General features: G+C 47.0%; 1 pseudogene; it reads left to right on the top strand.

Annotated features, from left to right (window-relative positions):
- The first annotated feature begins 5,001 nt into the window (after positions 1-5,001).
- On the top strand, positions 5,002-8,399 carry LOC123169706 (protein DETOXIFICATION 16-like; annotated as a pseudogene).
- Positions 8,400-27,237: the final 18,838 nt, after the last annotated feature.

Genomic DNA, 27,237 nt, shown 5'->3' with positions numbered 1-27,237 from the left:
CCTGGTGGCACTAAGGAAGGAACGCCCGACCAAGAAACCTCAGCAGGATGCGCAACCGACAAGCAAGGCGCAGCACCGTCAGGGCGAGGCATCTGGAGCCTCGACCGGCACGATGGTCGACATTCCTCCTGAGGCCACGATTGATCCCGTGGCTGTCAAGGCTCCCGAGGGCTGGCCTCGTGAGGCCATGGAGGACCTATGCCCTCGTGAAGAACAAGAGTACGCTGATGCCTCCCCCCTCGTCGAGCACCCTGTCTACTTTGTCAGCAGGGCACTGAGGGAGGCCCGGGCATGCTACCCCATGCCTCAGAAGCTCCTGCTCACACTTCTAGTCGCCTCCAGGAAACTGCGCCACTACTTTCAAGGCCACCCCATCAAGGTTGTCTCAGCGTACCCGCTGGAGAGGGTGCTCCGGAGCCCGAACGCAGCCGGGCGAGTTGCTGAATGGAACATTGAGCTTCAGGCATTCAATCTTGAGTTCAGCTCCACAAGGGTCAACAAAGGCGCGGCCCTCGTGGACTTCATGGCCGAGTGGACTGACGCTCCTGACCACGGAGTAGGCGAGGACTGCTCCCTCCTACCAGGAGACGAAGAGCCGGACGGGTGGATCATGTACTTCGACGGGGCGTTTGCGCGACAAGGCGCAGGGGCGGGGGCCATCCTCATCTCACCCACCAAGAACAAGCTCTGTTACGCAGTGCAACTCTGCTTTCAGCAGGGCGAGAAGGTCTCCAACAACATCACAGAATTCGAAGGCTTGCTCGCCGGGCTCAGGGCCGCGGCCGCGCTGGGAGTGAAGCGCCTCACCATCAAGGGCGACTCTCAGCTTCTCGTCAACTTCTCCAACAAAGAGTACACGCCTAAGGATGAGCACATGGAGGCGTACCTAGAGGAGGTGCGCAAGATGGAGAAGCGGTTCATGGGCGTGGAGCTGCAGCACGTGCCGCGCGGAACGAACAATATGTAATTGGAAAATGCTACTGTGTATTCAAAAAAGTTTTCAAAATATGTACTTTTTAAAGTGTACATCATATATTTGAAAAATGCCCAAAGTGTATCAGAAAAATGTTTCTCGCGTGCTTTAATAATGTACATTGTATATTGAGAAAAAGTAGACATGAGTTCAAGAAACAAATAAAACCACAAAGAAACAAAAAAGAAAAAAAACCAATGAAAACAAAGAAAGAAACAAGAAACAAATACAATGGAAAAGGAAAGGAAAGCCAAAGTAAAAATGAAGAAAGAAAGAAAAAACGAGAAAACCAATGAGAAAACAAAAGAAAAAAAAACCAAAGAAAACCATCAAAAAATAAAACCAACGAAAATACAACAAAAAACGAAAGGAAAGGACCGGTCGAATGTACAATAATGGCTATGAGCGGCAACGACTACCGCGCTAAATTGGAGAGCCCGTTAGTGTGTCGCCCGCTACCGTGCTCTCAAACTAGCGATCCCTGTCTTATTAGCACCGAACCCGGACTCGGTCTCCAACAGGGCATGCCAGATTCCTGGGCTGGGCTCTCAAGATTTTAATAAAAACCCAAACTCATATGACAAAGATGGGGTCGCTGGCCTCGGCTAGATTTGGACGTGGTTGGTGGCAGGACGTGTCCGTGATGTCTGGTGGCTGGCTTTGTTGACGTTTACATTTCTTTTGTTGTGTGTTTCATGCCATGTTAACTGGGATACACGCACCATCAGGCCAATTTAAAGACCACAAGGCATGAACCATATCATCGCTAACTGCCCTCCGGGCTAGTTAGTGAGCCTCCTTGTTTGATCATCTCATCTCATGAGTAAAGGAGATAGCTTCGAACACTGCAGTTAGAGCAACTACAACAGCTCCTATATCCACACAAAAACTACCGTTTACAGTAAGTTGGAGCGAAACAAGGCCTCCAACCATTCCCGTAAACCCGATTTTTTATGGGATCCCGTAAAATTTCACGAGCGCAACGCCGAACAACCGTGCTTGGCCGCCGGAATGGCCATCGCCACCGCCGAAGGCCCACACCGCTGCGTCGACACTCCTGTGTCGCCTCCTACCCAGCCCACGAGGTTGGCCGTCGTCGCCATTGCTCCCGTGCACCGGACCACCCTGCATTGCCGCCACCGCCACACGCTGCACCACCGCCCTGCCTCGTTTCATACCTTGCATGCGAGGCCGACCGGCGCCACCACGCGTCACTACACCACCGCTCCCATGCGTTGGACCGCCCTAAGCCGTCGCCGCCCTGCCCCGCCCCCTACTCTACCTGCGAGGCGACAGCCACTGCCGCCATGTGATACCGCCGCCACTCATATGCGCCATTTCCACGCGCTACCTCTAGCACGCACCACTGCAGGTGCGCCTCTGCCGCTCACCGTCACACCTCTATGACTGATTTGTGGGCCCTATGCTTTTAGTTGAAGTTTTTAAATTGAAAATGGAAAAATAAATATTTTATCGGATGATGATTACAGAGGTTGAGAAAAGTGGCCTTTAAAAAACTTCCTACCACCACCGTTGCCCCTTCCATCGGTAGCTCACCTGCAGCACCTCCTGCCCCCCGCCTTGCTCTGTACTCCCCCCGTCCGAAAATACTTGTCATCAAAATGAATAAAAAGAGATGTATCTATAACTAAAATACATCTAGATATATCCCCTTTTATTCAGTTTGATGACAAGCATTTCCGGACCGAGGGAGTAACTGTAGGCACCGCCACCAGTGGGCCACGCCGCTCACCGGCGCTATGGCTCGCAGAAAGGAGACGGCGCAGGGAGACCTTGGCCCTTCAAGTTCCGATGATCGCGCTGGGGCTGGCATCAAAGTTAATTCGAGGTCCAAGGCGGGAGATCCGTCGCCTTCATCTTCTCCGATTCAGGTGAGCCTTCCTATTGGGGAGTGATTAAATTGTGGAACAGAACAGACATTGTAGATTTGCTGGCTTTGATGATTCTTAGAACGCTCACAAGCTATTGATGAGATCTCGAGAGATATTTGTGCCCATGTATTATTTATCAAATTGGATTCTCCAACAGTTTTGCCACAAAACTTCTCAAGACTGATCTAAAAACAGAATCGCCATATTCTCGGCGAGAAGTGGTAACTATGCCTAGCACACTATCTGGATTTTATCAGTTATAAAGCTGTTGACCCTACAAAGTTGGCCTGGTAACTACAATTTCCCACAAACATTAGCCATCTTGTCAATTTACGCCATTTTTTTGTTCAAAATGATGTCCACTCCAGTGTTCCGGAGGTTGGAAAGATAAAGTGTTTACAAGAGCTAGCTGAAAAGATTTTGTATCAAGAAAGAGAGTGTTGGATTAGAAATTAGTGAGTTGGGGAAGTTAACAGAGCTTGATGAAACAAGGATATACCAAGAGTTACGAGCAGAAATCCAGCGTAACAACAGTTTATACTTTCAATGGCTTAATTTTTTTCCACTTCATTGAAAAAATTGCATGCTGAAATATGCAGTCCTTTTGCTTCTGTATGTAGAATTTTCAGGTTAGGAAGAAGGCCAAGGCCCTGAGCTACAGTTCTAGACCTGATTGGTTGAAGTAGCATATGTGTTACAGTTTTACACAGTATACTTTGAAGACCAGGGTTACACGTGACGCCTGGTCAATCGATGGACCTGAAGGTGAATACCCGTTTTCTTGTTTGTATGTACTATATAGAAGAATCTCACCAAGTGAAAATCGATGAACCTGGAGGTAAATGCAGTAGTATACAGTGTAACAAAACGTAAATAAAATGGGTATACTCAGCATGTATCAATTGATGGTCCTTGCGTTGTTCATAGGATGTCAGCTGTTGCGCTTGAAGTACATAATTATAACACGAGCATGCAGTCCGGATGCTACGCTTGCTAATAGTATTGAAGACATTATCTATTTTAAATAATTATTTTGAAACGAAAAATATTAACTTCAATTTCGACGCTACATCAAAGCATGTATAGTAGTATAGAGTGTACTATGATCCACGTAACCAGTTCTCATGGCATAAAAAAGAAACGTTGGTGCATATTTAATTATTTTTAGATAATAAGAGTGATTGTTACTGTATATGGATGTTCAGTCTTGATTCAGTGTGGCAGGATGGTTCAGGTGTTTGACTGGTTTTATTTTTGGGCACCTTCGCATTGTCTCAGGATTGTAATTTCAGAGGTATCAGTAGTTAGGTTGTGCGTCCTAACCAGTTCTAAATTGAGGGTTGTAAATTAAACTAGGGTGTTTTTCCTTTGTTGCAAGCTCAGCGATGCCTGATTTTGAAGAACAGCTTGGGAGCTTTTGTTCTTTATGTTCACCTAACTCCAATGGAATCAAGAACCATTATGATTTTATTTTACTTTTGCAGGTCCTAATCAATTGATTTCTAATGGCCTTGGATCTTGGGAAATGCCCCTTTTTATATCTATGAAGGAGGTCGTAGCACGTGAGTGGTCAGACAAGACAGAATAAAAATAGAGCAAAGTTTGTAGATATGTGTTGTTGCAAGCGATTGGCTGCATTATTGATGTATTCAAAAGGTATGACAGTGACAACAGGTGGGAAAAGGCTTCATTCATTACCTTGGTATATACTCCCACCGTCCCAAAATAAAAAGTTGTCAACGACACTTATTTTGGGACGGAGGGAGTATATGCTTCTACCTTTCAATATGCTGATTAGTACTGCACATGTAAGTGCACTTACATTTAGCATGAAGACATAGAAATGGAAATCTTGTTCTGCTTGAGCATGTATTGTTAATTGTCCACCTCACTATAGTTTGTCGGGTAGTAAAGTTATTCCGTCAGTTGTTTGAACCTAGCTGCCATGCTGCCTCCTTTGTCTCCCGTATAGATTCTTTTAGTCCACTTGGCTGCCAAGTTACCTCCTTTGTCTCCCATAGAGATTCTTTAGTCCACTTGACTGCTGTTCTCTGAATCGTCCCATTCATGCTCAAACATAGTACATGTTAAATATCCCTTCATTTCACCGGTAAATCAGCACCTAGGTACCTTAGTTTCAACTTTCAAGCATGGAGGAGCCCCTTGTTGACAAGACAGGAGAGGAGAGCCTGGTAGTGATTGAGGTGAAGAAGCAGTTGTACCTTGCCGGGCCTCTCATCGTCGGAAGCCTCCTACAGGATGTGGTCCAAATGTTATCCGTCATGTTTGTGGGTCATCTCGGCGAACTCGCTCTCTCGAGTGCCTCCATCGCAACCTCCTTCGCCGGCGTAACTGGCTTCAGCTTGTTGGTATGACAAATTTTTTTCCTTTTTCCATTGATCGATGCACCAATTTAATTGGACCTCCTGGACATCATCATCAACTTCAATGCTTGCATTGAATTTCAGTCTGGCATGTCGAGCAGCTTGGACACGCTGTGTGGTCAAGCCTTTGGAGCAAAGCAGCACCATCTTCTTGGCATCTACAAGCAGAGGACAATCCTTGTGCTCACTCCGGTGAGCGCCGTGGTTGCCGTAATTTGGGGATACACCGGTCAGATCCTTCTGTTGTTTGGACAGGACCCTGAGATTGCCATGGAAGCAGGGAGCTACATCTGATGGTTGATTCCGTCGTTGTTTGTATACGGTCCGCTGCAGTGCCATGTCCGATTCCTGCAGACGCAGAACATGGTTCTTCCGGTGATGCTGAGCTCGGGCGTCACAGCACTGAACCACATCTTCGTGTGCTGGCTGCTGGTCTACAAGCTTGGTCTAGGCAACAAGGGTGCTGCCTTGGCCAATACAATCTCCTACCTCACGAATGTGTCCATCTTGGCTCTCTATATCAGGCTCTCCCCGTCTTGTAAGAGCACATGGACGGGGTTGTCGACGGAGGCATTTCGCGACATCCTCGGTTTCTTGAGGCTTGCCGTCCCATCTGCGCTCATGGTTTGGTGAGTTTGATGTCTATATGCTATATGTCGCAAGTGCAAATTTGCCATCTCCAGTTGATTGATTTAAGTAATTCCATCTGACATGCATATATTTTTACACGAGCAGCTGGGAGTGGTGGTCGTTTGAGCTCCTGGTACTTGTTTCCGGATTTCTTCCAAATCCTAAACTTGAGGCATCAGTACTGTCAATCAGGTGAGCCCATGAGGCGACATATTCAAGCATGGCTTATTTCATTTCATACTACTTGGTTTGCTATTTTCTCTTTTTTGATAGTAACATGCAGTTGAATTTCTTGCAGTTTGAATACTATCTTGTTGGTATTCAGGGTCCCATATGGGCTTAGTGCTGCTATAAGGTCAGCTCAAACTCATAAGCCTTTAACTATTATACGAAATAGAAGCTGATATGTATCAAATCCTTTATCACTAGTAGAAAAAGAGGCTTCCATACGCCCCCATTAGTCCCCAAAATAATCGAACCGCGACTAAAGGGGTCTTTAGTCGCGGTTCGGGAGGAGGCCCGCGACCAACTATCTGGGCCCAGCGCGCGCTGGCGGATGGGAGGGGCTTTAGTCCCTTAAGTTTTTTATATGAAAAATCATCTACTCGAAAAGTTACATCCGAATTTAACGGGGGAACCCCGTTAAACATTTTTAGAATCCTCAAAAACCTAACAGAAAAAAAGATACGGAGCTTTTAAGATCTGGAGAGGCAAAAAAATTCAAAAAAATTCAAATTGTGGTCAAACAATGGTCAAAATAATTATTCTAGAATATTAGTGTTACTAAATAATTATTTCATTTTTTAAAATTTTGGTCAAATCTGGTCAAACCGTGATCAAACAATGGTCAAACTAATTATTCCAGAAATATTAGTGTTACTAAATAATTATTGTTTTTTAAAACAATAGTTTCAAACTCAAACAGTGAAATATGTCACTTCATGCTCAAGCTAAATTCCTGAGGGTTAATAGAATTGACATCCTACTATTGTCAGAAAAACAACAAGTGCAGACTTGGAAACGAGGGAGAATAGAACCCGGAAGTTAAGCGTGCTCAGGCTGGAGTAGTGAGATGATGGGTGACCGTCCGGGAAGTTAGATGATTTGGAATGATGAGGGGTGATTAGAGATTAGAGGATAAATTGAGCAGTGATGAGGGGTGATGATTAGAGATTAGAGGTTAAAATAATTCAGAAATTTGAAAATAAAAAAAATAAAAAAATTCACAAAAAACCAGGTTTAAACCTGCGGAGGAGGCCTTTAGTCCCGGTCAGCCACAAGAACCGGGACTAAAGCCTTTAGTCGCGGTTCGTAAGAGGCGCGACAGCCGGGACTAAAGGCCTTTTTTCTACCAGTATATCTACGTACGTAGCACCCGTGTGTCAAATGAGCTAGGTGCTGGGCGACCAGATGCAGCCCGTTTAGCGACCCAGGTGATCATGGTCCTGGGTGTTGCGTCAAGCATATCAGTTTCTCTTGCTATCATTTTGGTGCGCAATCTATGGGGGTATGCATACAGCAACGACAAGGAAGTGGTGGAGTACATATCAAAAATTATGCCAATTATTGCCGTGGCATTGTTGTTTGATGACATGCAGTGTGTTCATTCAGGTATTGTAAGGAAGATCCTATAGTTTTCGTACATGCTGCAAATATAAGGTTATTAATTGGCACGTTTTACAGGTATTGTTAGAGGCTGTGGCTTTCAAAAGATTGGTTCCTATGTCAATCTCAGTGCGTACTACCTCGTGGGCATCCCAGCGGCTCTATGTTTTGCCTTTGTGTACCATCTTGGTGGAGTGGTAATCAGTAGTACTATTTTACTACCCTTATATATGGCCTTATCACTAGTACTTTTACTATCATCTTTGTGTTCACTTGTAGTATTTCTCACTTGACATAACAAGACCTCCATGTAAAATATGTTAGGGGCTGTGGATGGGAATAACCTGCGCACTTGTCGTGCAGACGGTGTTATTCATGTCCATTACTCTGCGCGCCAACTGGGACAAAGAAGTAAGACCACCAAATATTATCTGTTTTGTTCGCTCCTCATTCACCTTACTGCATGCATGTCCCATTATCTTTAATTTGTGTCGTTGCTTATTTTGGTAGGCTTTGAAGGCCAGGGATAGGGTTTCTATTACCTCCTTTCCTCTGGACTTGGCGACATGAGGACACAGAATTAAGGAAATAAGGAAACGACAAAGAATTCGTCGCAAAAAAACGGTGCTTCTTGTCCATGTCACCGGCCGTATATTACTAGACAATTTTCTTCATGAAAGAATATAATGGCAAGAAAAGTGTGGTGAGAGCTGCTAGTCCAGTTGTGTTGTGAAATCCCGCACGCAAGAATTTTTCCAGCAAGTGGCAAACATTGAAAAAACATGGCATCAAAGACAATTCAACATGGAAAGGAGGTTTTGACTTGTATTTTAGCAGAGTGATGAAGGGGTGAGTTGTTTCTTTCTTGGATAGCTTGAAGGAAACAGATGCTCCTTTCAAGAGAATAGGGCTCTGTACTACGAAAAAACGCCCGTCTTCTACGGCTATATGATAAATGCCTCGTTTTACTTTGCATGTTTGTTTAGACATATATGATATGACCAATTTTACTTTGTCCATTTGATAATTTTCCTGTTTTAATTTTCACAAGTTTCTCTCTCTAATCTGACATATCTAACCTCTCTCCTCTCTAATCTCACATGTAACGACCGTTTTACCCCCACCTTTGTTTCTCTCTTCTTTTGCTAACTGTTCATGTGAAATTTGTTTGCATGTGAATATCATGTTTCATTGCTCACAAATATTACTGTCACGTATTATAGAGTTGGTTTAGAAAATGTTGGCAAATTCCTACAAATCCTGGCATATTAGTAACCAAGATCTTCCAATCAGGAATTTGGATAAAACTTGTACGTCCCACAAAATATGAAAATATCCATAACATAAATCGTATTATTGTGATTATACTTTTCAAATTTTACCCATTCTAACTTACAGTTGGAAAGGAACTTGAATAAGAAGTTTATGTCAATTAAAACTTAGATTTTTGGCAAAATTGCAAACTATAAATAAGCCTTTAAAAAAATTGCATTGCTAGGTCGGGTCGATCTGACCTCGTTGGACGGGTGTTGCATGGACTTTGTGTCATTATAGAAGGCAACATAAGCATGAAGGTGTTTTTTTGTGTGTGATTTGTGCCCTACTTCTTGTCAAGTACATCTGTGTATATCCAAAGAGATTCCTACTACAGCACTAACTTGTTTCATGCATGTGTGGGATCATCGTTCAGGTGATTCCCTCATACATTGGCTTTACTGCTGGAATTTTGTCTATATTTTGGGCCAACCCAATAACAATTTAAGAAATTTCCAATAAATCCTAGAGGCTCACGCAGCCCATTCGTGCAAGGCAAGAGGTGGAACTTAAATTTAGTCCCACATTGCTAGTTTGGTGGGAGTTGGACCTCTTTATAAGGGAGGTTCTTCCCCACATATATGAGCATGAGAACAAGAGGGACATCCACGCGCACTCCTCCTCCGCCGCCCGCCTCGCCTCGTCATGAGCCAAGCCGATGTCTAAATTTTTGCCACACACGATCGGTATACGAAAGGTCACTCGGAAGCTGAAAGTTTTTGCTGTAATGGACATTGAATGCGAACGCTGCACTCTCCAGCACAGCCGAATCGGGTTGGTTTGGCCAACTAGATTGGTTCTTCTTGCAATGCCCACGGATGCGAATACGAGAAACACAGGACCCACAGTTGCAAACACACAAAATAGATTCTGAGATAGATTCGCAAACCAAACAGATGAATCCCCCGATCTACCGCTTCCCGAACTCGCACGAAGGCGGAGGAGACGGGCCAAACTCGAATACCCTGCGAGCACAGCAAGGCAACGGCGACGACGAGTGAATGAAATCAAATCAGACGTGACGAATCGTCACGAGGACAAGAGAAATTGGAAGGGGAAGGAAACAGTCGCGCAAACGCGAGGAGGCGAGAGTGGAGGCACGGCCTGTCACGAACGAGAAAGGTTGGAGGAGACATGGGACCGGAGCGCGGGGAGGAGAGGGCGCACCGGGGCGCGTTTTATAGCCTCCGTGGAGGCGGTGGCGGAGGCCGGCCTGGCGCCAACCGGTTCCTTCCGGACACGGCTTCGCCGCGCTGGCGGACGGGTGAGCGCTGGGCGGTGGAAATCAAAAGGGAGTTGAGCTGGTGGGGTCGGGCTGGATCCGGACCACGGGTTTGGTTTGGTTCGGGTGGGCGGGCGGCCGGCAGGTCGGCAATGGCAAAGCCACGCGACGCGCGTCCGTCTCGGATTATCGGGTTGGTTTGGCCAACTAGATTGGTTCTTCTTGCAATGGGAGATGTGCTTAGTTTTAGGTTCAATCTTGTGGTGTCCTCACCCAGTGACAAAGTAGGGGTTGCGAGGCACGTATTGTATTGTTGCCATCAAGGATAAAAAGATGGGGTTTTCATCATATTGCTTAAGTTTATCCCTGTACATCATGTCATCTTAGTTAAGGCGTTACTCCGTTTTTATGAACTTAATACCCTAGATGCATGCTGGATAGCGGTCGATGTGTGGAGTAATAGTAGTAGATGCAGGCAGGAGTCAGTCTACTTGACACGGACGTGATGCCTATATTCATAATCATTGGCTTGGATATTGTCATAACTTTGCACTTTTCAATCAATTGCTCGAAAGTAATTTGTTTACCCACCATATGTTTTCTTTCAAGAGAGAAGCCTCTAGTGAAACCTATGGCCCTCGGGTCTATTTTCCATCATATATTTTCAGATCTATAAACCAAAAAAACCAAAAATACCTTGCTACAATTTATTTATATTTACTTTAGTTTGCTCATTTATTTATCTTGTATACCTATCTCTTTTAGATCTCACTCCTGTTCGTGACCGTGAAGGGATTGAAAACCTCTTTTTCGCGTTGTGTGCAAGTGTTTGTTAATTTGTGTAGGTGCATAGATTGGAGACTTGTATGTGCCTCCTACTGGATTGGTTCTTAAGTGAGGGAAATACTTATCTTCACTTGCTACATCATCCTTTTCTCTTCAAAGGAAAAATCAACGCAAGCTCAAGAAGTAGCAGCGCTGACTACCTCTGCGTCCCTCTCTTCCAATGCTTTTTTGGCAGATTCTGCAGAGATGCAATTCCGCAATCATTTTGTCATGAGTGCATTTTCTCCACAAATGTCTGTCTGGATCATTTATTTTTAGTTATAAGGGAAATTTGAAGTTCAGTCAGTTTCAAAAGCCTAGCTCCCGTTGCAACCTTCTCTTGTTCCAGTCGGTCATTTTCCATATGCTCTTTGTCTAAGTTCTTGGCACATCTTCTCCAGTTCCTTTGTAGATCTTGATACTTGGAGTCAAGTTCACAGGTTTACTATTCGCACAAAGGTAAACATAAAGATCAATGTAGTTCAGATCTTTGTGCTTCGCACTTCAAAAATTCAGGAGTCTTCATTGTTAGGTCGACATACATATTATTGTTCACCACAAAAAAAAAGTCTATGAAGAATTGAGCGTGGATTCCTCCACGATGGTCAAACTTAAACAATGGTGTTGTATGTGGAAGACCAAAGTCCCAAGCAAGATCAAGGTGTTTCTCTCGAGGCTTGTGCAACATTCTATCCCCAAATGTGAACTATCTGACACCGCCGGAATATAGCCCCTACCATCGTACATTGATTCTGTCACGCCCCTGAAGGCCACTGGCGCCATTCCTTGAGCAAGGGATCAAAGTGTTTGTGCCCTCGTAGAGGACGATTTTTCCAAGCGTATCTCTGTCAGCCAGTGCAGGGGCGCGAATCAATGGTTTTTCTTCTTAATGGAGTCATTATCGCATTCTCGGTTTGTCAAAGGTATTGTTGCTCTATTGGCGATTTGGGCGACATGCAAGAAAATGAGTAACGATAACATCTTTCGGAGGCCTTTTGGCCATGCAAACTTTCACTGGCAATTTTATGGCTGAACTCGCTATTGTCCAACCATTGTCACATCCCTCAACAGGTCGCTCTGTTGATGATTTGGGTGACACGTCGGAAAGTGATTCTTGAGAACATCTTTCAGAGCCCTTTTGCTCTGCAAAACTTCATTGGGAATTTCATGGCCGGACTGGTTATTGTTCAAACAATGACACATCCCTCGGCATGTCCCTTGTTCACTACTAGAAAAAAGTCTGTTAATGACGCATCTATTTTGGCTATTAATGGCGCACTATAGGTGCGTCACTATTATCACGCCACTACTAATAAATAGTAATGGCGCACGCCTGATGCGCCACTGTTAATCTACATAACAGTGGCGCACCACTTGGTGCACCATTACTATCCCAGACACTAATGGCGCAGCTAAAGTGCGCCACTGCTGTTACTCCAAGGGGCCATGTGTACCTTGTGCTCTGGGTTACTAATGGCGCACTTTTAGATAATGCGTCACTGATGTGTTTATTTCTGTGCGCCACTAAAGTGCAATATGGTGCATGACTACTATGAATATTAGGAATTATTAATTTTTGCTTTTTTGATATTTGCACAGGTTACAAAATACATTACATCACAGAATATAAACAGCACAACATATAAACAGCAGATTTATCGAATAAAATAGAAGATTAGTCTCCGAATACAATTCATCATATTAGTCTCCGAATGCAAAATACCGAACAAAGTTAGAACATTACAACTCTCGAGACCGCGAGTAGCGAGTTTGTCTTCACATTACAAGTCGATATCTAAACTACCATCACATAGAAGAGGGTTGCGGTCACGATGAGCATCATCGCGATGAAACTGATCTTCATCCGGTTCCTCCTCCGCTCATGAATGTGCGGTCGTTGTCAGCCTGCATTTGTAGCGTTGTTTCTATTTCACTGTTGGACGGTTGATATTTGAGGTAGAACTGCCCCGAGGTATGAAGGATATCTTGATAGATGATTTCTGCAAACTCCGACTGGATGCGAAATAATTCTTGTCTGATGTCCTCGTCCTGGATTGCCGACAAGCGTGCGGCCCATTCTTTGAGATTATTTGGTAGCATAAGGTGATTATGGTCCCGTACGATCGCTCGCATGTGACGGAGGGCGTAGTAGGCATCCTTCTGACTGCCAGACGACTGCTTGACGCAGGGGAACGTCGTTACGTGGGTGAACACGTGCTTGCCGTACCTACAAATTGGCCTCCTGAAGGTGCCTCCAGATTTGGCGTAGCCGGAGAGAGCATCATCAAGAACTTTCTTGATATTTGTGTAGTCTTTCTTCGACTGACGGTCCGAGTCAAAATATGTGGCCATGGAATATTTCGGGCTTAAGAGGATGAGTGTGCAATGTGTGTCACTGCACAAAACATGGAATGTTAGAAAAAAAGAACGATCAAAATCTTAGAAATCATATGTTACGGGGCGGTGAGGGGATGACTTACTCGGAAAAGTAAGGCACGAGGAAGTTATCCTTATCTGGTTCGCCAGAATGACGCCTTCGAGGTATGAACTTGCGACTTGCCGGTTCCCAGCGCTGCCCAAGATCTTGGCACGCATGTAGAAGGGGTCGACTATCACGATGTCCGGGGTCTTGTCTCTAATGATCCGCATCTCCATACTGAGCGAAAATAGCCGAATGAAGGTGTAGTGCAGCGGATAAAGGTTAAACATAGCGAAGATGTCATCAAACCGCAGGACGATCATGCGCCCGATGGTGCTATCGACAAAGCCCTTGCCCTCTGGCACCTTGGCCACGAAAATCGGGTATGCCACATCATTCTCGGAGAGACGCCGGTTCTCCATAGAAAGAACACAGTCATGCAGACTCCGCATAGCACCGGTTGCAGCATTGAGCAGATTAGTCGGTAGCATCAGCCTACCCGCCACATGCACCCTCCTCGAGATATCCTTAGGTATTGGTGGCCCGTCCTGAGCACGGATCGTACTCGGTGCCGGCTGGCTCGCAACCTTGTTATTTTTTCTTTTCCGTCCCTTCTGCTTCTTCTGCTGTAATGGGATCGAGTTCTGCTCAGAGACCACCTTCTTGAGTGTGTTGGGGCTGATAATATTTCGCACCTCGGCTATTTGAGTCTCGGTGAAGGCGGCAGCTGGAGCCGTCTCCTGAGAACTGAACGCCAGACGACGCCTGTTGCAATTGGGTTTCTCCGCAGTACCAGCTAGATCGCGACCGCCTTTTGCAGGGTTGGGTTCTTGAGAAGGAGGCCCCAAGAATTCATCACCGTACCCATGTTCGTTGTAGTACTTATCGACATTGGAAAATGTACCGTCGTCGTCGTCCGGATCCTGTGCCATATGCATGTCCGGATCAGCTGACGGCGGTAGCGTTGCGGCGGTCTTGCCATGGCTTGGCGCCGGCACGACTGGCGGTGTTGTCTGTGGGGTGGTGTCCCCCGCCCCCAAATGAATCTGGCTCTTCGGCCAAAGCATGGACCAGTTTAAGCAGGCGCTGAGGGTCATCACATCATTTTCGTCAGCCCCAGGGGGTTGATACGTAGGTAACAAGTCGTCGCAGCCCCGCAGCACCCGAACCAGTTGAACCCTATACACGGTGGGTGGCATCGGATTACCGTGGAACACGCGGTTGCCCGGTTCAACGATTTCGGCCTTAGCAACATCGATCAACTCGCCGTCCATGAAGTGCAGGAGAGTGCATAGAACGTTGGCGGCGCCCTACGAAAACATGTAGGGCGTCAGGGATTCCCAGTCAAAGGCAAGGAAATGAAGTCATCGGCCGAGGCTTAGTTACCGTGATGGCGTCGAGCTCGGCTAATGTCGAGGCACCGCCAACGGCGGGCGTGCAAGTGACGGAGGGGCCGCTTGCTGCCGAGGTGTCGGCCGGCTTATTCTTCCCACACCCGGGTGCATTAAGCTCCAATGCCGGCACCGACACCGGAGACACCAATGCCGCCTCCGCCGGAGACACCAATGCCGGTGCGTTGTGCGAGTTGCTGCCCGTGAAGATAGGAATCGGGGGCGGCCCGTGTTGGCCGCCCGCAATCCACCCCCGCAGCCCCTCAAGCAGGGAAGGCATAATGGCGGTGATCGTCGCTCCCACTTGGTCTCGCACTTGCTCTTGGACTATCTCTGAAATCCGCGCCACTTGTGCCTTGAGTTCTTTAACCTCGCGCTCCTGGCTTTCCGAGCTGGTCTTTCTCTCCTTTCGCCCAGCCTTATAGTATTCCGACCATTTCCTAGACAAGCCTCTGCCGGCCACACGACCAGATGACGACGGCTTACTGAACTTATCCTTGTGTTTCATTACGTTCAACGCCCTATTTAAAGTGGTGTCCCAAGGGGCAGACGGGGTGCTCTAAGACCCCGCGCTACTGCTTTTAGTTTCCTGTGGAAGGAACGTGAACCATTTAGAAATTTGGCTTCATTAATTAGAATGCAACCATATGGAGCTAATTACGCGGGGGTGTACTCCTTACCAGAACAAGCTCAAGCGCCTTCACCTTCGGATCCATGGTAAGCTCCTTTGTTACCGGGTCCACCTTGTATCGGGCCCTGACATAGTTCCTGGTGTGCTTTTCATGGTATTTATTGAAGAGGGGTGGTAGGCCTTGCTCGGCACGCTCCGCGTCCTCCTTGTCCCATTTAGGTTCCGCCACTCTGTAACCGCCGGGACCGAGTTTGTGGACCCCTAAGTTCAAGTCCCGCATATCTTTCCCCCACTGACTTGATTCCGCGGATGCGTTGCTCTCGCACTTGATCTTGAACTCCAGATAGTCAGCTTCGCTGATCGAAGGATTTGTCTCCTTGATCTTCTAATAACTATCACCACTTAGAATCCTTCTCTTCACCGCGGCTCTCCAAAGTAGCCAGGGCCGTGCTCATCTTCGTGAGGGCGGCATTGTTCACTTTATTCCTTGAGAGGCGTGTGTTTGCGAAGTCATCGGGGAACTTGTATCGTTCGTGCAGCTTCGTGAAGAGGAGGTTGCGCAAATTCCCTCGGTCACGATGCCTTAGGTTCTCGGTGTTGATCGAGACGGTGCTCCGGAGAATGCACCCGAGTTGTTCCGTGTACCCACTGACTAATTCTTTGGGCGCCGTTGGATGCCCACTGGAGGACACTTCAGTAAATTCCTCCTTGACGGTGCCGAGAACGTTCGGGCGCCGGTCCTTCCGTTGCCTCTTCGGTTGGCTGCCATCTGTGCATTCACTGCCATCATCAGTGGTGGCATCCCTGGCGGCACCATCAGTGGTGTCATCCCCGACGCCACTAGGGGTTGTGTAGTCGGGATCGGTGTCTTCTGCGGCGTCCTCATAGCGGTGAGGTTCTTCCTCCATCTCCTGGGACAGCTCCCAGAATGGCTTGCCCGAACCGCCGGCCTCATCGTTGTCGGCCATGTTTGCTCTAAATAGGAAAAAAGGCTACTAGAGTTATTGGATGAGATCAGGGTAGTATCTATTCTTCTATCCTATATATTTTCACATTACAGGTTATAAACACCCCTTTACCCAAAACATTGTTCCAAGTGCACTATTGCTATCCTACTAAGTGCACTATTGCAGGTTATATATTTTCTATCCTACTAAGTGCACTATTGCTCTTGCTGCAGGAAGAAAAAACAGTTTGCATTTCAACTTAAGGGAAAACTATAAAAGCCACTTAGAAATATTTGCTTTGTAGAAAAAACATTGTCTATAAATGTTGATTAATTTTTGTTTCGGTTGAGAATCGGGCACCTTCTAGGTCAAGAAAATTGGGCATGACCTTTGCTAATTTTCTTGACCTAGGAGTGCCCCATTCTCAACCGAAACGGAAATTAATCAACATTTCAGGAGAAAGGGGTAACTATTTGTCCCTGCACAAAATATTGAACTGAAGCACATAACAAGCAAAATTTACTGAAATTACAACTACTAAAACTCCAGTGAGAAGAGTACTCATAGCATTAACTGAAATTAACCTTCTCATTGTAATACTCCTTCTCATTGTACTCCTGGAGTAATTTAACTAAAATACTCCAGTGAGAAGAGTACTACAACTCCATGTACCTAACTAAACAGACCATAGATGCAGTGTACAGAGTATGCGGTACATGCTAAACAGAAGACCGTATAAGCAATTAAAAATTAGAGAATACAATTAAGCCTGGAATTACAGCCGTATAAGCAAGCCTTAAACAGCAGTACACACTAGAAAAAATTGGGGATTTTAGTAGGAAACTAAGAGACAATTCGGTGCAGTTCCGGCATTTAGAGACCACATAGAATGAGCATTTGACCCCAAAGAAGGCCCAATTGAGCCAATCGACCGTGAGAGTTCCTAAGCCCTAATGGAACATAGCCATGGCACGAAGAAGAGTGCATTTGTAGGCGACCAACAGAGAAGGGGAGGGAGAAGGGACCTTGACTTGACGTCGTCGATAGCGCCCGGCTCTGTCCTTGCGCGTGCGGAAGAGCGGCGTCGGAGGGCACTACCGCGTCGTCGTCGTTGACCGCACGACTGCCTGTGCCGGCCCCCTCCTCCCTCGTTGGAGGAAGTGCGAGCGACCGTTGATGGAGAGAATGGTGGATGCGAAAGGGTAGGGTTAGGGTTGGGGCTTGGGTGGAAGGAGGAGGAGGAGGAGGAGAGGACGATGGCCGCGGTGGGACTGGAGGAGGGACGCGGCGGCGGGGCTGAGGTAAGGTTGGGGGAGATGAGGAGGTCGTTGGCGGCGGGGATGGGATCGAATCGGGGGAGTTTGGGTGGGTTGGGCCTTATAATTAGCTGGCCGTGGAGGAGGAGGCGGAGGTGGATGCCGTGCCGGTGCCGGTGGCGGTGGTGGTGGAAGGGGATTGGCAGCGGTGGCGAGAGGTGAGGGGCAAGATGCAGATTGGGGAGAAGGACGACCGGCTGGGTCTTCTTGGATATTTTAGTGGGGGAGGGTTAGCAATGGCGCACCTTTTAGGGGCGCGCCATAAAAATTGGTATATCAATGGCGCATCATTTAGGGGTGCGCCGTAAACACCGTGATAGCAATGGCCTGGTGCGCCATTACTAACTTTTTTTTATTTTTTTGGATTTTTAGTTGCATGTAATAATTTAAGATTTGAGATATAAAAAAAGGAAAATGCAAATGGAGTGATAAAACCATTGTGCAAAGATTTAGAATTAGATGACATGGTTGAAATCAAGTGATACATGTAATAATTTAGTTGCATGTAATAATTGAGCTTGCCACTGACACACACACGCGGCCGACACGTCGTGATTCGATCTTAGCTATCTTTTCACAATCTTCTTGCCCTTCTTTCTCGCGGTTGAATAATTTAGCCCCGGAACCCCTTGAGTTCTTCTCTTGAACGGACGTCCTTTAGGTAGGGTGGTCCTGCTTCTTCTTGTGGTGTATGGTACTCCATCATTGTCGTCATCCTCCATCTTCGAGTCACCGTACTTGTCGAAGTCTTGCTCATTGGCGACTCCATCTATTCCAATGATGTTCCTTTTGCCTCTCCTCACGACAACACGACTGGGCTTTGACGGGTCGGTAATGAAGAAGCATTGGTCCACTTGGGAAGCCAGTACCCATGGCTCATTTTTCGCGGTGACGTTTGCGCCCGCGGTCTTGGATTTGGCTTCGGGTATAACCATGGTGGTGAAATACCGGTCTTCTTTTAGGACGCTCTTGGCCCATCTGACACGGAACATCGAAACCTTCTCTCCAGCGTAGCTCAGCTCCCAGATCTCCTCGATCCTTTCGTAGTATCTGTCCTTGTCGTTACCGGTGTAGGATTCCATCATTACCCCAGAATTCTGATAATCGCTCTTCATGTCCTTTTCCTCGGTGTAGAATGTGTAGCCGTTGATATCGTACGCCTCATAGGTCACCAGGTTGTGCTCGGCGCCCTGTGACAAGGCGAATATGAGTTTTTCTTCCACGGAAGAATCCTCATGTAAAGGGTACGACAGAAGCTTCTCCTTGAACCAACGTGTGAAACATGAGTTGTGCTCTTTGATTATATCTCCGTCTGTCCTCTGTTGGCCTCGGTTATTGTACGTCTTCTCAATAAAGGTTTTGTGCTCTACCACCCAAGGATCGACCACATCTATGTGTTGTAGCGCGACTAGGTTTGCTCTTTCAAAGTCGGCGAGTCGACCCTTGAAGTCGACATGCATCTTGCGGTGACCCTCGCGGTGACCCCATCCAGCGAGCCTGCCGAGGTGCCTGTTGACGGGCAGACCAACGGGGTTCTGGATGCCTAGATAATTCGTGCAGAAGGAGATGGACTCTTCGGTCAGAAAGCCCTTGGCTATGCTTCCATCTGGACGTGCCCTGTTGCGAACGTATCCTATGATGACACCATTCATCCTTTCGAACGGCATCATGCTGTGCAGGAATGTCGGCCCGAGTTGGATGATATCCTCCACGATATGGACCAGCAGATGCACCATAACGTCGAAGAATGCGGGCGGGAAGTACATCTCAAGCTCGCATAGTATCACCACGATCTCTTCCTGTAGCCTTCTGAGTTGCCTCACACCAACCGACTTCCGAGAGATGACGTTGAAAAAGTTGCATAGGCCAAATAGCGTTTCACGGACGTGCGCGTCCATGATCCCACGGATTGCAACTGAAAGTATTTGCGCATCAGCACGTGACAGTTGTGAGACTTCATCCCGCTGAACTTTTGCTTCGCTGAGTCTAGGTATCTGCTTATCTTCCCCGCGTAACCGTAAGGAAGTTTTACTCCTACGAGGCAGGTGAAAAACTGCTCGATCTCCTTCTGACTTAGAGTGAAGCACGTGGGAGGGCAGTCATATTCGATCTTCTTGGCCTTTTTGCCTTTGCGACGAGTTTACGTGTCCTTCGCCTCATCATCATCATCATCATTAGGGCGTTTTGCGTGAAGCTCCTCCCTGATGCCCATTGATTGCAAGTCTGCCCTTGCTTTCGGCCCATCTTTGGTCCTCTCTAGCATGTTGAGCAGGGTACCAAGCAGACTCTCGCACACGTTCTTCGTGATATGCATGACATCAAGGCTGTGAGGCACATGGAGGATCTTCCAGTACGGCAAGTCCCAAAAATAGACCTCGTTTTCCATACCTTCAGCAGCGGCTCTGGCGCCTTTCGCTTCTTTCCCGGCGGTGGGCACTCTTTCCAATTTTTCAACAGCTCGTCTATTTCCTCGCCGCTCCTCGTACGTGGGGGACTTCGGGGTTCGGTTTCAACATCGAACAGATCCTTGCGTTTTCTCCATGCGTCATCGTCGCGAAGCCACCTTCGATGTCCCATGAACACGGTTTTCGAAGACCCGGGATCTCTATCTAGCTGGCGATACATTGTGTCATCCACGCACCTGACGCATGCACAAAATCCGTGGACCACCTGCCCCGCGACATATACGTAACCGAGATAGTCGTGCACCGTCGTGAGCAGTGCGGCTCTCATAGGGAAATATTGTTTCGCTGCTGCGTCCCACGTATTGGCTGGCGTTTTCCACAGCGTGTCTAGCTCCTCTTCCAGCAGCCCCAGATACAGATTGATGTCGTTCCCTGGTTGTTTCGGCCCTTCAATTAGCATACTCATGTGAATGTACTTCCTCTTCATGCACATCCAGGGGGAAGGTTGTACATCCACACAAACACAGGCCAGGTGCTATGTGTGCTTCTCTGGCTGCCAAACGGATTGACTCCATCAGTGCTCGCGCCCAGGATGATGTTCCTTGGATCGTCCCCAAATTCTGGATGTTCGAAGTTCAACGCTTGCCACTGGCTCGCATTCTTAGGGTGACTCAGCATCTTGTCTTTTTTATTTATCTCCGGATCATTTCTGTCATCTTCTCGCTTCTTCTCCTCCATATCCGCGTGCCAACGCAGGAGCTTTCCTAGCTTAGGGTCCGCGAAATACCGCTGTAGACGAGGAGTGATCGGAAAGTACCACACCACTTTTCGAGGAGCTTTCTTCCTCTTCTTGTATCGAGTGACGCCGCACACCGGACATATGGTAGACTCCGCGTGCTCGTCCCGATAAATGATGCAATCGTTCATGCACACATGGTATTTCACGTGCGGTAAATCCAGAGGACACACGATTTTATTCGCCTCCTCGAAACTGGTCGGGCACTTGTTCCCCTTGGGAAGACGTTCGTGCCAGAATGACATGTTCTCGTCGAAGCATGCGTCGGTCATTTTGTGTTTTACCTTCATCTCCAAAGCCATGAGCGTTACTTTCAGGCGGGTATCCTCGGGCCTGCATCCTTCATACAATGGAGTAACCGCGTCTATCTCCAGTTGATCCAGCTTGGCTTTCTCTCGGGCGGCAGCTCTTGCGTTACCCGTCTGCTTGAGAAGCAGCTCTTGAATATGAGGGTCCTGCACCCAGCCCATCGATGGTCCATCGTCGTCTGCTACGGCATCTTCATCTTCATGATCATGCCCTTCGTCTTGATCTTCCTCATCATCATGTCCGGCATCTTCTACGTGATGACTATGTCCTGCATCTACTTCGTGATCATGTCCTGGAGATTCTTCGTCTTCTCGCCCACCCTCGCCGCTATTGTCTTGCTGCTCTTCCTTATTTCTTGCCCGGCTCCCATGGACAACTTCATAATCATCTTCATCACCTTGCCACCGATAGCCATCCATGAAACCACGCACGAGCAGGTGGTCCCGCACCTGTCTGGAATCCGGGTCCATAAGGCTCTTCAGCTTGCATCTTCGACACGGACATCTTATCTCCGTCTCGTTCTTTCGAAGCATCTCGGCCTTCGCGGAGCTCAAAAACCTATTCATGATGCCTTCGGTCATCGTGCGGACCATGGTCGCCTGCGGGGTAGAGCAAAACGATATTTTAGAACCAAAACCAAATTTGGCATGACTTTGCCTAAAAATAGGACAAAAAAGAATGCATAGTGCCAAATTCTCGCCGAAACGGAAATGAATCAACATTTCGGCAAAATATTGGCAACTATCGCATTTCAAATACCGGTACCTGCAAACACAAACATATGCAACACCATAAACATACGTAGATCTAGGCCATAAAAAGTGTGTACGTTGGAGGGAGAAAAAAGTAGATCCAGAACATAAAGAAAGCTTTCCCCTTACTTACCTATCAAAAAAAGGAAATTTAGCCACTTAATTTGGATGAATCTATGGTGCAAATGAGGTGAGGAGGAGGAGGCAGCCGAGACCAAGCTTGGTAGAGGTGGAGAGAATGAAGTGGGGAAAGTGAGTGTGGAAGGTGGCTGTCAAAAATATCTAGCTGCTCTCAGGTTACCAATAGCGCACCTCCTAGGAATGCGCCATTGGTAACCAAGGTTAGTAATGGCGCACCTGGTGTGTGGTGCGCCATTACTAGTTTTGAAAAAAATATTGTTAGTAGTGGCGCACCGTGGGTGTGGTGCGCCATTACTAGTTAAAACTAGTAATGGCGCACTTTCCCCTGATGCGCCACTGCTAATCTGGGAAGGGTGTGGGGCCAGGACAAAACTAGTAATGGCGCACCACACACCAGGTGCGCCATTAGTAATATGGCCATTAATGGCGCACCTATATCCGGTGCGCCACTGCTATATAGCAGTGGCGCACCACATACATGGTGCGCCATTAGTGTCCATATTAGCTATAGCCGTTTTTCTAGTAGTGGTTGGAGCAGCCCAGGGAAGAAGAAGAAGACACACACACAAGAGCTTAAGGTAGAAGAAGAACACACATGGAATTTTGCGGCACCGCACACACTTGTGATTTTCACTGTTTCTTCTCCTTCTTTCCTGGGCTGCTCCAACAATTGGTATCAGAGCCTTGTCGATCTGAGGCGGTGGTGGCGGCCCCGCGGACTCCATGTGAGGGGGACGTCGGCGGCGCAAGGTGGACGCCGTTGGCAGCGCGATGCTGCTAGCAGCCGGTGCGTGTCTCCATCATCGTCGAGCTGCGTCATGAGCGATGGAGAAAGGTGTGTTGCCCGGTAAGTTGCGGCACCAGCGGCAAGGAAGTGATGGCCATGGAGCGGAGGTCATTGCCACGAGGAGTTCCATGTCCAAGTCGGCAAGTTGCGGCACCGGTGGCAAACATGGAGGCGAGTCACCGGCGAGTTGCGTCACCGGGCGAACATGGAGGCGAGTCACCGGCGACGAACGAGTCATCGGCGAGTTGCGGCACCGATGGCAAACATGGGGCCGCGAGTGTGTCGCAGTGGCACACTTGTGGTGAAGGCGTGGAAGGTGTGGACCTCCTCGAGGCCAGTGGCGACGGCGGCAATCAGCATGACAAGATGGCATTCGCGGCCATCTACGAGTTGCACCGACAACATCGACGACCATGGGCTTCAAGGAGGGAGGAATAAGTGACAACAAGGTTAAGGGAGTGATTGTTAGAGTTAACCTTGTTGTATATGTGGTTAATTTGTTTTGCATCGAGTCAAATGCATGCGTTGGTTACTTAGTTAGCTAGCAGAGTTGTCAGCCCGTATGACCAGGCTGTTTGGCCGTTGTGAGCGTGACACAAGTGGTGTATGTGGGCATGCATGGCGTGGCGTGGTAATTAGTTAGTGCATGTAGCTAGCTGGTTGGTGGCTGAGTGTGCCGGCCAAGTTAGTGCGTGAGTACGTGGGTTAGTGAGTGAGTGTGGCCGGGTGTAGCGGCTGGCTTGGCAAGTCAGCCAACCCCTGGTGTATAAGTGTTGTATTGAGTTAATGAGAAAGATTAAGGCCGTGAGAGCTAAGGCAACAATGTAGCCACAGCGTGCATCAGGGAGGTGTCTACTGGCAAAGCCATGTGTTCTTCTTCCTTGGTGCTTGTGTGTGTGTGGGGGGGGGGGGGGGGGGTGTTCTTGTGTGTTTGAGAGAAACAAAGAGAGAAGAGAGAGTTCAGAGGTAGAAGAAGAAGCGGCGCCGCGAGAGGCGGCGCCAACAATTGACAGCCCCACCCAAGTGCGCCCAATTGGGTTACTCCTTGAGATCATTTGGTGGAATAAAATTTTGATGGTGTTATTCTAGTGGCAGAGAACCGAGGTGTGGAAGCTACTTGCATGGGATCATCTGTACTCACGTGCCCATGTATTTTAGGCGCTGCTACACCGATTTGCAAGTCCAGAGGTGCATTGTCGCTTCGGACTTCCTTGGAGTTGTCAAAGCAATCGATAACAAGTGTCTCTCCAGCCATTGCGCCATTGTTATGGAGATTAATCAACGCAGAAAAGATTTCCGATTTCCCTGAACTTCGCTATGTCCATGAAGGTAGGCGGTCCAACTCCTAGTTCATAATCTATCTCGTAGTTCTCTTTATTTTTAATTGTCGCCAAGTGTGGTTTCTGATCTCCCCACATACCTCCATTGCACCTCATGACATTGAGTAATAAAGAGACCTAGACTATCCCTAAAAACTACAATTTCTCAACTTTTGATTGTATTGTTTATTGTTTATTTTTTATCTATACAGTTATAGTGCAACAATTTCTCAATAACTTTCTATACGGTTATTGAAATCTCTAAAAAGACAAATATTTAGTAACAGAGGGAGTAGTATACTTTGGTAAAAATACGATAATATTTTCATGTAGTTTCTTAAAAATGATTCACATAGCTTTCTATCCGGATATTGCCTTTGGAGGCCGGATTTGAAAAATTCAAAATTTGTCAAATTTCGTATTTTCTATGTTTCAAAAAAACCTGAAAAAATATATAGATATACATGGAGGCATAACGCATATGTGTGTAAATTTTCAGGGCCAAATACATTGAAATGAGGGTTGTGCAAAAAAGACAAATATGGGGCTTTTTAACACATGATACTATTCATCCTTCCAAGCCATGAATTTGTCTTTTTTGTACACGTCGCATTTCAATGTATTTCATCCTGAAATTTTACATACATACACATAACATCCTTGTTTACTTGCACAAATTTTTTCAGATTTTTTTGAAACCTAATAGTTTGAATTTTGATTTTTTTCAAAAGAAAAGGCCTCCATGGAGGCCGAGAGCCAAACGTCCGTTCTCCGTTCTATCAGCTTGCTCGGCCCCGCCACACACTGGAACTTCATGCGATGGCTTCCAGCTCCAGCTCTCCTCCTGGCCTAGTAGCGATTGAGCACCGCCCCGACACGGCTTGACACTATGCCCTGGCGTCGCCTCACTCACTCAACCGAGCCGCTACTCTGCCTTGCTCTGGCAAGCGCCTTCTCCACCACCTTCTACCCCAATGGAGGTGAGCACTATCGCCGCCCGAACTGGCCGATGTTCTCTCTCTCCTCGGGGTGGGTCCTCCTGATTTTCTTTCTCCACCTTCACCTAGCGCTCAAGCTAGTTAATTACAAGCAACGGAAGATGCTCATGATGAGCACATTGCACGCTACCGTGGCAGGACCCTCCGAGGGTCTTGCGTTCTGTGTCCAATTTTTGTTAAGCTAGCACTTGTGGCTTTGGTTTAGCAGACACTCTTTCTTCATTGGTGTATTTGGCTTTAGTTCAGTGTATAATTCAGTTTAGCAGTCCCTCCCGTTTTCACTAGTGAATACCAAGTCTTGATATGGTTACATCAATTCTCTCCACGTCCCACACACCTTCATCATGTGAACTTTTCAATGTATAATAAGCACCCATGTAAATGTACTTGCCATTACTTTACTTGCTTCTCTTCTTGATTAAAGTTGTTATTGGACTAAATCTTGTCGTGTCTTTACAATCGACCAGAGTCGACGGCGCACTATGATGTCGGGCAGGATGTTGGGAAACGTAGTAGAAAACAACAAATTTGGCGTCTACTTTCACCCAAGATCAATAGGAAGATGTATAATGGGTTGGGATCACGATCGTTACCGTCACTGAGTTGCAGCGAAAGAAGAATGTATCGGTGTAGATCGTTCTTGGAGTCCCTCGCACCTTAGATGAACGATCCCTCGTACCGCCCACGAACAGTATGATTAATTACTAAGGGCATGTTGTGCTAGTTTAGAACTTAAGGTTGCCATGTCTAACTTTAGTCATGCCACAACATGTTGGGTTGCAGTTCCGTCCATTGTTATAGTTGTGGCTTACTACATTTTTCTAGCCATATGGTCCACATGTCATAAGGTTAGTTTTTTGAAAAACCCGGACAGACTTGTGGTGGTAATTTTGTTTGACACAATTTCTTTGCTAGCCACGGGTTCCTAAGGTTAGTTGCGGCGAACTTAGTCATGAACCAATCATGCATTAAGATACTATATTACTACTTTCGCAAGATAGAGGTTATGAACATAGATAAATTGTGATTTGTTTAGTTACGATTACAAAGGCCTATTATTTACTATCTATGTTTTGGCACATTTACTAAAATCTATCTAGTTTTGATTTACTTAGATCCACTGATAAAGACATATTAGTTGCAACTTACTAAACAATAATATGAGGACGGTTGTTTTTTATGTGCTAAATTTTCTAAAAGCATTCACCATTCAATCAACCTGATGTTTGAAGGAGTTTTTTCCTATGTTGATTGTTTGAATTGAATCTATAGGAATATATATAGATGATCAAAGTTTGACCCAAAATACAAGGAAGGTCCAATGGACCTGAGCAGAGGAAGTAGGAGCTAGCACTCCACGAGAGAACTAGTGAAGACGAGAAGAACACATGAGCAGGGGAGGTAGAGTTCCAGGCGTCTACCCATGCGCACTCTTCCATCTTTGTGGTCACGGTGGCATCCATCTCGGGGTTGGGCCAGACTGAGCCAGATAAGGACGATCCATAGTACAAATTTACTAACAGAATTATTGATTGACTAGTTACAAGGCATTCATTACCGCAAAAGACTAATTACACTACATAAAAAATTACCCTTCTTTTCCATAGAAAAGTTACGGTCTTTTCACCCTGAAGGGAAAAACCATGACATATCGGGAGATTCTATCGAACAATGACCTGTGCCTAAAGAAACTACACTAACTTCACCGCTCACCATGTTGTACACACAATAGCTAGGAGCTTTATAGCCGAGTTTTTGGCAGTCAGAACACTTGCACCAGGGGCGGTTAGGATGGAAGCGTGCCCAGTCGTCCCCGAGAAGGAACACACGATTTGCTTGGAACATCTGATCTGACAAACCACCCACCGCAAGCGCTCTCGATCCTGTTTGGCCAACGAAAAGGGCCTGGCCACCCAAGTCCTTGACCTCGGACCACCGACCCTTCTGCAAGTCCGCCTCGAACACCTGCAGATCCATCATTCGATGATGAAACTTGGTCCGATTTTCCCGTAAAGGGATTCGCCACCGCACCATTAGTAGTTTTTGTTCGTCCGAAGACGTGACCAGGTGGTGGTTGTGGTAATCTAGCGCGGCACCTGCCGCTGCAGCTGGCCCTTCCTTGATGGCATGCTCGATGCAACTCCTAGTTTGAGATAGCGACATCTCTTCGATGGCCAAATC

This window comes from Triticum aestivum, chromosome 7D (assembly GCF_018294505.1).
Source record: "Triticum aestivum cultivar Chinese Spring chromosome 7D, IWGSC CS RefSeq v2.1, whole genome shotgun sequence".
NCBI classification, from domain to species: domain Eukaryota; kingdom Viridiplantae; phylum Streptophyta; class Magnoliopsida; order Poales; family Poaceae; genus Triticum; species Triticum aestivum.
Note: the sequence above shows the minus strand (reverse complement) of the source record. Positions and strands in the feature narration are given on the sequence as shown.